This window comes from Micromesistius poutassou, assembly GCF_964030765.1.
Source record: "Micromesistius poutassou genome assembly, contig: SCAFFOLD_5708, whole genome shotgun sequence".
Lineage (NCBI taxonomy): Eukaryota > Metazoa > Chordata > Actinopteri > Gadiformes > Gadidae > Micromesistius > Micromesistius poutassou.
Window position 1 is genome coordinate 1 of NW_028179301.1, and position 11764 is coordinate 11764.

An 11764-nucleotide genomic window follows, 5' to 3' on the forward strand; every position below is an offset into this window, starting at 1 on the left:
TTGCAGAGCCCGCTGGAGGAAAACGCTTTGAGGGTTCTGGAGGAAGCCAAAGCATTCGTCACGCCACATTCTTCTGCCTAGAAACTGTTGATCATTTGTAATTGAATTTTGGACGGACTGCACGATGAAGAATGGCAATTTGTTGTCACGTGTTCCTCTATCGAGTGGAAAGTTGTAATTTATGTGCAGTCTGTGAATCTGTATGTGCCATGATATAAATGACCTTGAAATGATGAAGAGGTATTCTCCTGGTGGATGTCAGACATTTATTCTTTGCTGATTATTTTTCTTGTATAGCATTTTGATCTCTCATAGCCTAGTTCAGTGGTGGAGTCTTTCCATGGAACCGTTGAATAATAACGTTATGTCACATGAAATATGATATATATATATATATATTATACATATATATAATATATGTATAATATATATATATACAAATATCAGCACACTTATTCAATGTATTTTAATATACCAGATTCATTTGAGACTAGTGTAGCACATTTTGCTTACAGAACAGATGGAGTACCATTTATAATGTGATTTAAGGAGATGGGAAACCTAATTACTAATCAATACATAATTTGACCTTCTGAGGAACTGCGTCTATTCTGGTCTTTACATTTTCTGTTCAAAACCCCTTGAGGATGTTTGGATGACAAACCAGTAGGCCACTGGTGTGTGGTTCCTGTACTCTATGCTGACACCTACTGCTGCAGTTGAACATCACATTTCCAGAGTGGTACGGCTGAGGAGTACATGGGGACAACGACCACACACACCTGATACATTCACGCATTATTTATCCCTGACTTTGAATTGAGTTAAAGTAGTTGCATGTATAATATTTTAAACCATTATGAAAATATATTTGTGTCCTGGATGTTGGGTGTTGTTTTGCTGTTTTCACCTGGTAATGAAAAAAACAGCATATTGCTGTGAATCCAAGTTATTTTAAGAACAGAATTTAATACGACTGTATTGGACATACAGTCTATCCTGAATGGGTGATGGAAAAGAATATATGAGTTCCTTCCCACCGAATGTAATGCTGCTGAAGTGCCCTTTTGCCAGGCATCAAACCTAGGACCTCTGCTAGCTGTTCATTGCCCCCTTTATTCACATGCATTACATCAGAAAATAGAGTAATAGAGTATTTGACTACCAGCCAAAAGGTTGTGGGTTCAAAACCTCAATGTCTGTAGTGTCTGTGGTCATGCAGACAAGCAAGATCCCCACCCACAATCTACCCATTAATCATATGCACCTAAACCTCCATGGGATAGGTCTTGATATAGTTATAATCTCCAGTCTTAATTATGATCATTGTTATGTGTGTGACTTGTATGTAATTGTGTAATTTTTTTGAATGATTGATGTGTGATTTGCTGCTACTTGCCCTCTTCTGCTGCCCCACAGGGACCACAATGGAAATAAGCCTTTGGGCTTTTTTGTTTCATCCCTGACTATGTACGTATGTATTGTAATGTATGACACAGAGTGCTGTTTCATATTTTATATATTTATCAAATAAAATCAATCAATCAATGTGTGAGTGGACATGCCACGCCCCTACACTGGATGGGACCTGCAGCGGTCCACAGCCATGAAGTGGTTCTGGATACAGGGGTTCTTGTGTTTTCTGAACGGGAATAGGTGCAGTTTATTCAAATCGGCTGCATCTTTATCAATGGACGCATGGGGACACTCACACATACACACACAGCCGGGGCAGAGTACTGGCAAAATGTTTTAATTGGTTCATTATAGAGTGTTGTCTCAGTGCAGGGGCCAAACAACATCAACATCAAGCAGTTATGTGTTCAGTTTATGTACAGAGTGAACGCTGGCGAGTCGAAGGACACGAAAGGTTTTCCAAGGAAATTAAAAAACAAAACGGGATTAAAAAAAACGACATTTGACCTCAGTGAGAGGGGCGTGGTCCGCATCGAAGGTAAATGATACCTACAGTTTCTCTAAACAGCAGCGACAGGAACAGAAACACAAAGCCAATAGTCCAAAACACAAAAGACACCGACGATTGAAATCCCAAACGGAAACGATAGTAACACACATCGACCGTTGTTAATTCTTCATTTCAAAATTGACCACAAAAAGAAAAGCCACTTAACAAAACATACTGGTTTATATTTTTTTATATTTATATATCTAAAGTGCATTATGGTACAAAAATATAGAAGGTCAGCAGCACCTTGATACAATTTACAAAATAAATACACAATTCAGACGAAAATAAATTACCGCAAATCATTTTAAACTGGTATAGTCAAAACAAAAAGAAAAAATGCAAGGATTCACAAAGATTCAAATCTGTTGTCTCACAGATCATCAAATAATGTTTAATCATATTTTTATTTAATATATTGTCATCATTGTCACTATCCGGCTGTATTTAGAATATATACAGACAATAAATATGTTCCTATTACTTTCCTAAACAATCACAATTACAGAAGACTGTAACATGAGTTTATAGGTGTCCACGTTAACTTTCTGCAGGATTCTGAAAGGAAAGAAGTGAGAAAAGAGTTCAGTTAGTTTATGATTTTCTTCACTTTCTTGTGTTCAGAATAATTAACACTCAGTGAGATAGTCTCAAAGTCAAAGCTAAGGAAGAACTTCCGACATTTATTCAGGCTTAAGTGTTTTTTAACATTTTTGTAAGTGTGGGTCTGTTTGTGTGTGTGTGTGGGTGTGTGTGTCTGTTTGCGCGTGTGCGCATGTGTGTGCCTTTGTTTGATGTGCGTCGACACAATATCCCAAACATTTTATGAGCGGGCGCTGAGTCAGACGACAGCCATTTGCACAGGTGTTTGTAATCACATCAAAGAGAGACACCTCGCTACCGCAAACAGGCCTCAACATCAAACAGCCCCGAATTTATCTGAATGGAAACAAGAGCCGGCAGGCAATGGGAAATGTGTGTGTGCCTTGAATCTGTTTATGTGTCTAAGCGAGTTGCTAGTTTACAGAGTGTGTGTGTGTGTGTGTGTCTTTGAGAGACTTTGTGTGGGAATGCTGGGAGTTTGTGCGTGTCTGTGTGTGTGTGAATACAGGTGTGTACACGTGTATGTGTCCGTGCATGTGTCCATGCATGTGTGTGCGGGTGCATGTGTGTGTGTGGTGTGTGTGTGTGTGTGTGCGTGCATGTGCATGTGTGTGTCCACATGTGTGTGCATTGTGTGCGTGCGTGTGTGAGAGCCAAAGCTGTCACGGTCACACCAGGCGTCTCACCTTTGTCAGAAGCTGACAGTGTTATCTCTGGGTGGGAGTGGGGGGGTGGGGGGGTGGAGGGGCGGGTTGGGGGGTGGGGGGGGGGGGGGGGGGGGGGCTGGGGGGGGGGGAGAGGATGCAGCCCTAGTGGCCCGCCCTCGGTAGACCCCAGAGAGGCCTCCACCCCAGGTGGTACCCGCTCCCGGCCTCGTCCCGGGCCAGCCACCGCAGCGAGCGCGCCCGCCTCTTCCTCTTCTCGCCCTCGCGCCGCTTCCCCGACCGGCCCTTCTTCTTCTTCTTGCCCGTGGCGCTGCGGTCCTTGTAGGCCTGGGACTTGTTGGTCTCCTGGGGCAGGTTGGTGCCCCCGCCCAGCTCCTCCTCCTCCTCCAGGCGGAAGCTGATGGGCAGGTTCTTGGTGCCTCCGGGGGCTTGGAGTGCAGCGTGCTCCCGGTGGTGCTCAGGTTGATGGTGGTCGCCAGGCCCGGCAGCACCACGCCCACTCCTCCTCCTCCTCCTCCTCCTCCTCCTCCGCCGACTCCAACTCCGCCCACGCCCACGCCGACGGACGCGGCACTGCCTACGCCCACGCCGACAGCGCCACCGCCTGCAGCACCTCCACCGCCGCTGCTACTGCTGCCGCCTACGCTGCTGCCACCGCTGGTCACGGCGGGCCGCACCGGCAGCTCGCGGATGGCGGCCGTGTGAACCTCGTGCAGCAGCTCCTGAAGCCACATGCGCCGCTTGAAGTCCTGCAGCGTGCGGCCTTTGTCGTGCATGAGCTGAGCGTGAGTCACCGAGCGCTTCCTGTGAGGGAAACACAGAAGCACAGAAAGGGCGGTCGAAAGGTTAGGGCGTTTAATGTGGACGATTTTTGTGCTACAATCCCTTTTCAAGTTTTTTCAAAGGTTCAATTGTTGAACGTACAGAAGCAGTTATGTTAATTGGCCAGCAGAGGTCAGTGTAAAACAAGCAAATGAGTGCGCCGTTTCACACGCTTCCCACACGCTATACCAGGGCAAAAGCAGGCGTCACAATTGAGTTGAAGCACAAAATGAATGCAGGCTTTATGTCTTCCTTTTGTTGTTGTTATGGCATCCGAGACATGGCGATGTCTTCCTGTTTCGACGATTACAGTAATAGTATCCTGGCGACCGCCCGCAGTCCTCTCGTCTTCCCTTCTGCCCTGTCACTCCCGGTTGTCGTTGACAACACTGCTTTCATTGTGCACTAGTCCCGTTTTTTCTCTCTCTCTCTCCCTTATTTAAAATATTTTTCTGCTCCTGGATCCATGCAATGAACTCATGGGCTATCATCATAACATGATTAATAGAGCCAGGGGACTGAAGCCTTTTCCAGGCTTGTTAAAGTGATACACGAGAGCCTACCTTGCCAAAGGGGTTCAGATGAGTTTTCCCTCTCTTTTCGGAAAAATGGCCGCCCCCATCACCTCCCCCCCCCCCCCCCCCCCCCACCCACCCCCAAAACGATAGTCCATTAACTATGACCGCCTATCACTGGGCCATTTGTGTAGTGGACTACAGTGCGGGGGAGCGGCCCTCATATCCTAAGGGCTGTCAGTTTTCATTAAAATCCACTAACGCCCGCTCCATTCCTCGCGGCGAGAGAGTTACCGTAGGTGTTAAGTTTTTGATATTTTTTTTGCACCCGCCGCCAAGTACTTGTGTGTTCCCACAGCGAACGAAGACGACTTTGGTAGCGCCTGCCACTTACTCTTGACTTTTCTATTTGACTTTCTTTCCTCTTCCTAAAACAAAAACAAACCAACGCCACTATACATTGCGCCCCCACACCACCGCCACCACCACCCTCCACCACCACCAACCCCACCATCTCGTCTTCACCCGTCAGTCCTGTAATGTTGACAAAGAAGGACTTCATGGAAGACCCCTGGAGTACTCAATTGCTGCTCCTCCATTTGACTGCTCCTCGATTTGACTGCTCCTGCCAGGATTCACCTGTGACCTGTTATCGTTTCAGGTGCTGTGCGTGCGTGCGTGTGTGTGTGTGTGTCTGTGTGAGAGAACGCCAACAGGGCTTCTCATGCCTCGCTCTTTGCTTTGCCCCGGTGTCCCGTTACCCAGGCCCAAATTCTAACGAAAACACGAGAGAGAGAGAGAGAGAGAGAGAGGCCGAGAGCGAGCGAAGGGGCGGGAAAAGAACAATGTGTAGAGTTCGGTGGTAGCTTCGGCGGCGTGGGAACGGCGGAGATAGCGCTGGTCTCGGTGGCATTAGCGCCGGACTGTAGCGCTATCTCAGGTGTCTTGAACACATAAACCAAGCAAAGCCCCGACGAAGACGTTGCGTATGCGTGCGATGAGCTAGCTAGCTAGCTAATGTGGGGCTGGACGCGCTAACCAAACAAACGCGCGCACACAAACAAACTGATCTTAGTGTCTGATCGCTTTGATCTCGAGTGGCGGTGTGTGGTGGGGAAATCTTCTGGCGGGGATTTCGGGGGTATTGGGTGATTTTTTGTCAGTGAAATAAACTGTCAGCGCACACACAATGAGCCGAGAACTGAACACAAACTCCAGGCTCAGGTGTTTTCACCCCCAAAAACTTGACACCCCAACAAGGTTACATAATCCACCCATTCCCAAATAATGAGTTCCTCCCAAACACAATAGTCCACAGCCATAAGTTGGAGAGTAGTTGCTTACAACGCATTCGCATATTTCCCATAAGCCCCCCCAAAAAAAGACAAAATCACAAACATCAGTCACGCACACAGGACGTCGCGCCGTAGAATCAGCCTTTCTTCCGAGGTCCGACAATAACTGTGACGACGTCAAAGAGAAACTCCCCCCCCCCCCCCCCCCCCCCAACCAATCAGAGCGCTTCCTTCCGCTTCCTTCTCCTCAAACACACCGGCCGTTGACTGTGTTCCGGAGAGACCTGCGTCGTTGCTCATGGGGCCGGAGCCGTGCTCCCAGTCCCAACCGACACCGTGGGTCCTTTACAGCCGGGTGGGATTCTATCTTTTTTACTCCGTCTGCCAGCTGATTGAAGCTCTGTGGCTCGGGGGCTGTGGCCCGCAGTCAAACCAAACATCGGCCTCGCCTCCCTACCGCTCCGGTGGCCCGTCGCCAGACTGTATTGATTGCTCACATTTCTCTTCGCCGTTCCCGTGCCTTTGGGGGCTGGGGGGGGGGGGGTGGGGGGGTCGGGGGGGGTGGGGGGGTCGGGTGGGCAGGCGGGGAGTGGCGGGGTGTCTTTGATGTGTGCGTCAGAGGACAGGAAGGACATACTTGGCTTTGATGACGCTATCGTTGGCGTTTTGCAGCACGGCAACGCACACTGGGGCCTTTGTGCGCGGTGTGACTCGTTGCTTATTAATACACAGGGCTTAGCGTCGGCCGTTATGATATCGATATCGACGCTCGGAGCGAGTGACTCGCAGGTCGGAGCAGGTCGGAGGGATTAGGTGATTCCTGGCAACGCGGGATCAGGTGGCGGGCTACGGCCTCAAGTTTTCCGTCATTCCCAGCTGAGTTGGTGAAGAGCACTGTAAAGCCTCCTCCTTCTTCTTCTTCTTCTTCTTCTTCTTCTTCTTCTTCTTCTTCGGCTGCTGCCGGTTTGTCACACACACACACACACACACACACACACACACACACACACACACACACACACACACACACACACACACATTTGAACACACACACACACACACACACACAAACACACATTTGAACACACACACACACACACACACACACACACACACACACACACACACACACACACACACACAAAGACGCACACACATTAATACACACACACTTACACAGACACACACACACACACACTCACACACGACTGTTTTTCTTTCTCCTCGGGTGGCATACGCTCTGGGCTTCGCAATCCCATTAAGAGAACATCACACAACGCGTTTCCCCTGACACAAGCATAACAGGCCCGACACGCTGCCCCCCCCCCCCCTCCCTCCCCACCCTCACCCACACACACACACACACACACACACACCCTAGACCCCCCCACTGGCTAATGGGCTGCCCCGTGTCGTCTTCGAATAAACACACCTTACCGGGGGTGACATGGGCCAAGGCATGGCTTTAATAACTTTAAGTACCCCTCCTCTCTCTCTCACCCCCCTCCCTCCCTCCCTCCCTCCCTCCCTCTCTTCCTCCCTTCATCTCTCTCTCTCCCTCCCTCTCTCCCCCTTCGTCTCCCTCTCCCTCCATCACTCTCCCTCTCTCTCCCCCTCCGTCTCCGTCTCCCTCTCTCTCTCCCTCCCTCTCTCTCTCCCTCCCTCTCTCTCCCCCTCCGTCTCCCTCCTTCTCTCTCCCTCACTAACCAGGTTTACACTGGCTTTGACTTAATGCCTTTCAGATGTAAAAGCGTTCTTAAGCATCATTTAGTGGGTCTACAGAAATGTAGCAGGGAGCGTCTTGGGGGATGGAAAGACTCCCGGTATGTGATATTAACAGAAGGAACGGCGAGGAGAAGAGAGGGAGGGGAGGGGAGGGAATCACAGAGAGCTTCAAGGTTAATGTCTCGCGTTGGCCCAGTATCGGCTTCACCCGTCTTCCTCCCAACCCCACCGCCCTGCTTTATTAAAACCTGATTGGCCCAGCGTACTCGGAGAGCAGCTACGAAGCACCAAAACAAAAAGTAGAAGAAGAGAAGACAACGAAAAACAAAAAACGTACAAAAATGATGGAGGGTGGCTAAGCAAAAGTGTGTGTGTGTGTGTGTGTGTGTATGTGTGTGTGTATCTGCGTGTGTGTGTCTGTGCATGTGTATCTGTGTGTGTGTCTGTTCGTGCATGTGTCTGTATGTGTGTGTGTGTGTGTGTGTGTGTGTGCCTGTATGTGTGTCTTTGTGTGTGTGTGTGTGTATCTGTGTGTGTGTGTGTGTGTGTGCGTGCGTGTGTGTGTCGGGGTAGGTGAAGGGGGTGGAGAATAAAATCTCATGATGCGTGTTTTGTACCCTCCGGAGATGAAAGAAGGTTGACTCTGCTCGGCATAATATACTGGAGCTGGGGCTATTGGTTGTGCTTGGTCCGGAGCCTAGCCATACATCAGCAGTAGGCCTCCACCCCCCCCCCCCCCCCCCCCCTCCCACCCCGCCTCCACCCGCCTCCACCCCCTCACCCACACACACACCAGACACACACCAGATAAACAAGAGCAGGTAGAGGCAGCCCACACTAGTCGAGCACAGAAGAAGAAAAAAATAAATCTCCCCAGCTATTACCGACCAAGGTGGAAGAAGAGGGCATCAAACAAAGACTTTTCTGTGTGTGTTCCTCTACCCTCACCCCCCCCCCCCCTCACCCCCCCTCACCCCTCCTCACCCCTCCTCACCCCCGGCCTGGTCGCGAGAGAGTGGACTCGGGATGATGGGGGTGAGGAGGGGGGGGGTGAGGGGGGGGAAGGAAACATCTCGTCTCCAGTGGGAGGGTGTGAAGGGGGGAGGGTGGGTGAGGAGGGGAGGGAGGAGGGGGAGGGGGGCACCAGGAGCAAGCGATGGGAGAGACGAGGGGAGAGGAGGTGAAAGAGGTTACAGTGTTCTCCTCGTCGTTCTCTTTATCACACTTTCCTTCCACACACACACACACACACATATGCGCGTGCGCACTCAGCGCGCACACACACACACACACACACACACACGCACACATGCACACACATGCTCCCTCTCACTCACTCACTCTCACACACACACACACACACACACACACACACACTCCCCTAGGTAAACACACAGGTGGGCGAAGGCTATCAAAACAGCTGCCGGCACGTCCCACAAATGAACACATTTTCCGTGCTATTAGAGGCAAGCCGTTCGCTCGCCCACCGAGCGCGGCCACTCGTGTGTGTACATGAACAGAGCCAACTTCTGAACCCCCCCCCCTCAAACGTATCCCAATCTTGTTTTTTATAAACACAGTACTTTATTTATTTCATTCGTTTGTTATTCATAAGGATTCCCCACCCACACTCCTGCACTGTCTTAAGAGTGTGTGAACCGTATTCATTGAAAAAGCATGCTTTGTGGGGACCGTGCGATGTCCCCACAATGTTGTATACTATTTGAGTCATGTGTGTTTTCCACAAGCGGGGACGTCGTTAATCACACAACAGCAGGCAGGTAAACAAACACATCAGTAAAGCCAGAGTCTTCTCACGGGGACGAGGACTTACATTCTGTTGCTCAGGGCGTCAATGGGCCGTCCGTAGTGAGGCACCGGCGAACAGAGCAGGAACAGCGAGAAGCACCATTGTTGTAGAGCTCTCCTGGAGCAGAACATCTTGGGACCAGGTTTCTGTAGCGAGAGGAGGGGGGGTGGGGGGGGGGGAAAGGTCAGACAGGTCAGCGACGGTGACTCAAACGGACCGACCTTCCACACTCAACGTTGGCGTCTGAGAGCCTTGTGTGTGTGTGTCAACCTACATGGTGGTGGTGGTGAAAAAGCGTTTGAGAGAAAAAACATTTTAACTTCTCGCTTCTCTTTTTGAGAAGAAGAAAAAAATGCTAACCCAAACAGGCTCCTGTTATTCCTGGCCGGTATCTCCCTACACACTGTGTAAGTGTTTGTTTGAGCTTCAGTTGAAATGATTAGCATACCCAGCTTCATGCTATTACCCAGCAGACAGACGCAGTCATGCCAACATAGACGGAGAGACCACAGCCTTAATTGAACTCAAACCAATCCAACATGTTTCGGGGGAATACACAAATTCCATGGAGCCCAATTTGCCACAACAAAAGCCAACAGAAAACCAAACCGGCCATGTGAGAAAACAGCCTGAACTTACTTTCCCAGGCAGATGGGTCTGTCATGCAAATGACAAGACACAAAAAAAAGTATGAAGACTGAAGAAGTTGTTTTTTCTTCTATCCAGTGTTATTAGTGTCCTGGCTCTTAAGAAATAACACGGGCAAAGGGAAAAAGAATAAAATATCCAAAAGTTGTTCTTTCTTGTTCTCGACTTGTCTTCAGTCCGTTCAACTGAACTTCATCTCTCTTCTCCTCCTTCAATAATGTCCCAAAGTGAACTCAAAAACCACGAAAACAAACCCCAAAACGCCAACGATCCTGAGAAGAATGAAGCAAAAAGAAAAAAAAAAGACGAATAAAGAACAAAAAACGTTTAAAAAAAAAGGCGGTTGGAGTTGGAGGTTGAGGTTCGGGTCTGAGGCGAGCGGCACAGCGATGGTCCTCGTCTCCCAGACCAGGTGTGCGTTCGGCGGCTTCTTGTCCTGTTCTGAAGAGGAGGAGGAGGAGGAGACGAAGGTTCTTTGGAAGTTCTCTGAGTAGCTGGGAGGCTGACCTCCTCCGTCACACACACACACACACACACACACACACATACACACACACACCAGGGCTGCTACAGCAACTGGTTGAGTGGGAGCGGCCCGGGAAGATCAACCACTGGCGCTGATGGGAAAGTTTGCTGCATGCTGTCTGAGTTTGTGTATGTGCGTGTGTCTGTGTGTGTGTGTGTGTGCATTATGTATGAGTGTGTGTGTTTGAGACAGAGAGAGTGTGTGTGTGTGTATGTGTATGCATGTGTGTAGATACATGTGTGTGCACAAGTGTGTGTGTGTGTGTGTGAGATAGAGAGAGAGAGAGAGAGAGAGAGAGAGAGAGAGAGAGTGTGTGTGTGTGTGCCATGTGTGCTATGTGTGTGTGTGCTAGAGGAGGAGGGCTTATCGTGAGGGGCAGGGCCCTTAGGATGCCTCTGTCCCCCCACCTCCTGCTTTGTGAGAAGCTCTCTCCTATGTGTGTGTGTGTGTGTGTGTGTGTGTGTGTGTGTCTATGTGCTTGCGTGTGCGTGCTAAGCACCGTTGCTGGCTCCTCTTTAGCAGTAAGAGGACTACGTGAGAGAGACAGAGGCTGTTGTGTTTTTTTCTTCTTATTCTTTTCCTAAAGAAGGGACGTATAAGTTTGGCAGGTAGGTGGCGCCCAAGCAACAGTGTAAGTGTAAGCCTGACTGATTGCAAACCCTTGGAGTTGTGAGTGTGTGTTCACGTGTCTGTGTGTGTGTGTGTGTGTGCGTGCGTTAAATATTCCCATCCTCCGGGTGCGACTGCTGACACCCCAACAAAAACGCCTTCGGGTGATAAGTAGAAGCATTCTTTACACTCCAAAGCGGTGCTGGGGTGAAGCGTGCAGAACCACTTTAAGATACATCGCAGAGCGCTAAGACGCAAGGATTTAAACAAAACGGCATTTAATAGACCAACCTTTCCGAAGAAAAAAAAAAATCGTACTTTATCAAAAGCCATTATTTAATAGGTGCCCTCGTGTTTTATGATGACCTGGGGGCCGGCTTTGGCGAGCGCAGTCTGAGGGTTTTCCACTTGGCACCGAAACAGGCCAGTGGTGCGTCACTCCACGTCCTGGCGTGCGGTGACGCGCCGTGACGCGCGGGGCGCCCCCGTCAGACAGAGTGACGTACTGTGGGCCATTGTTGGGCTTTAAGTGTCAGCTGTAAACGGGTCTCTGGTGCTCCCCCTCGCCTTTCAGCGGCGC

The 11764-nt window shown here is 49.7% G+C and overlaps 1 pseudogene across 1 annotated transcript; it reads right to left on the bottom strand.

The window, feature by feature from the left end:
- Nucleotides 1-3378: 3378 nt before the first annotated feature.
- On the bottom strand, nucleotides 3379-10090 carry LOC311372936 (parathyroid hormone-related protein pseudogene; annotated as a pseudogene). Its single transcript has 4 exons — nucleotides 10041-10090; nucleotides 9426-9547; nucleotides 3890-4038; nucleotides 3379-3769 (listed from the first exon to the last, which is right to left on the bottom strand). The product of its transcript is annotated as a parathyroid hormone-related protein pseudogene (transcript).
- Between the last annotated feature and the right edge of the window lie 1674 nt (nucleotides 10091-11764).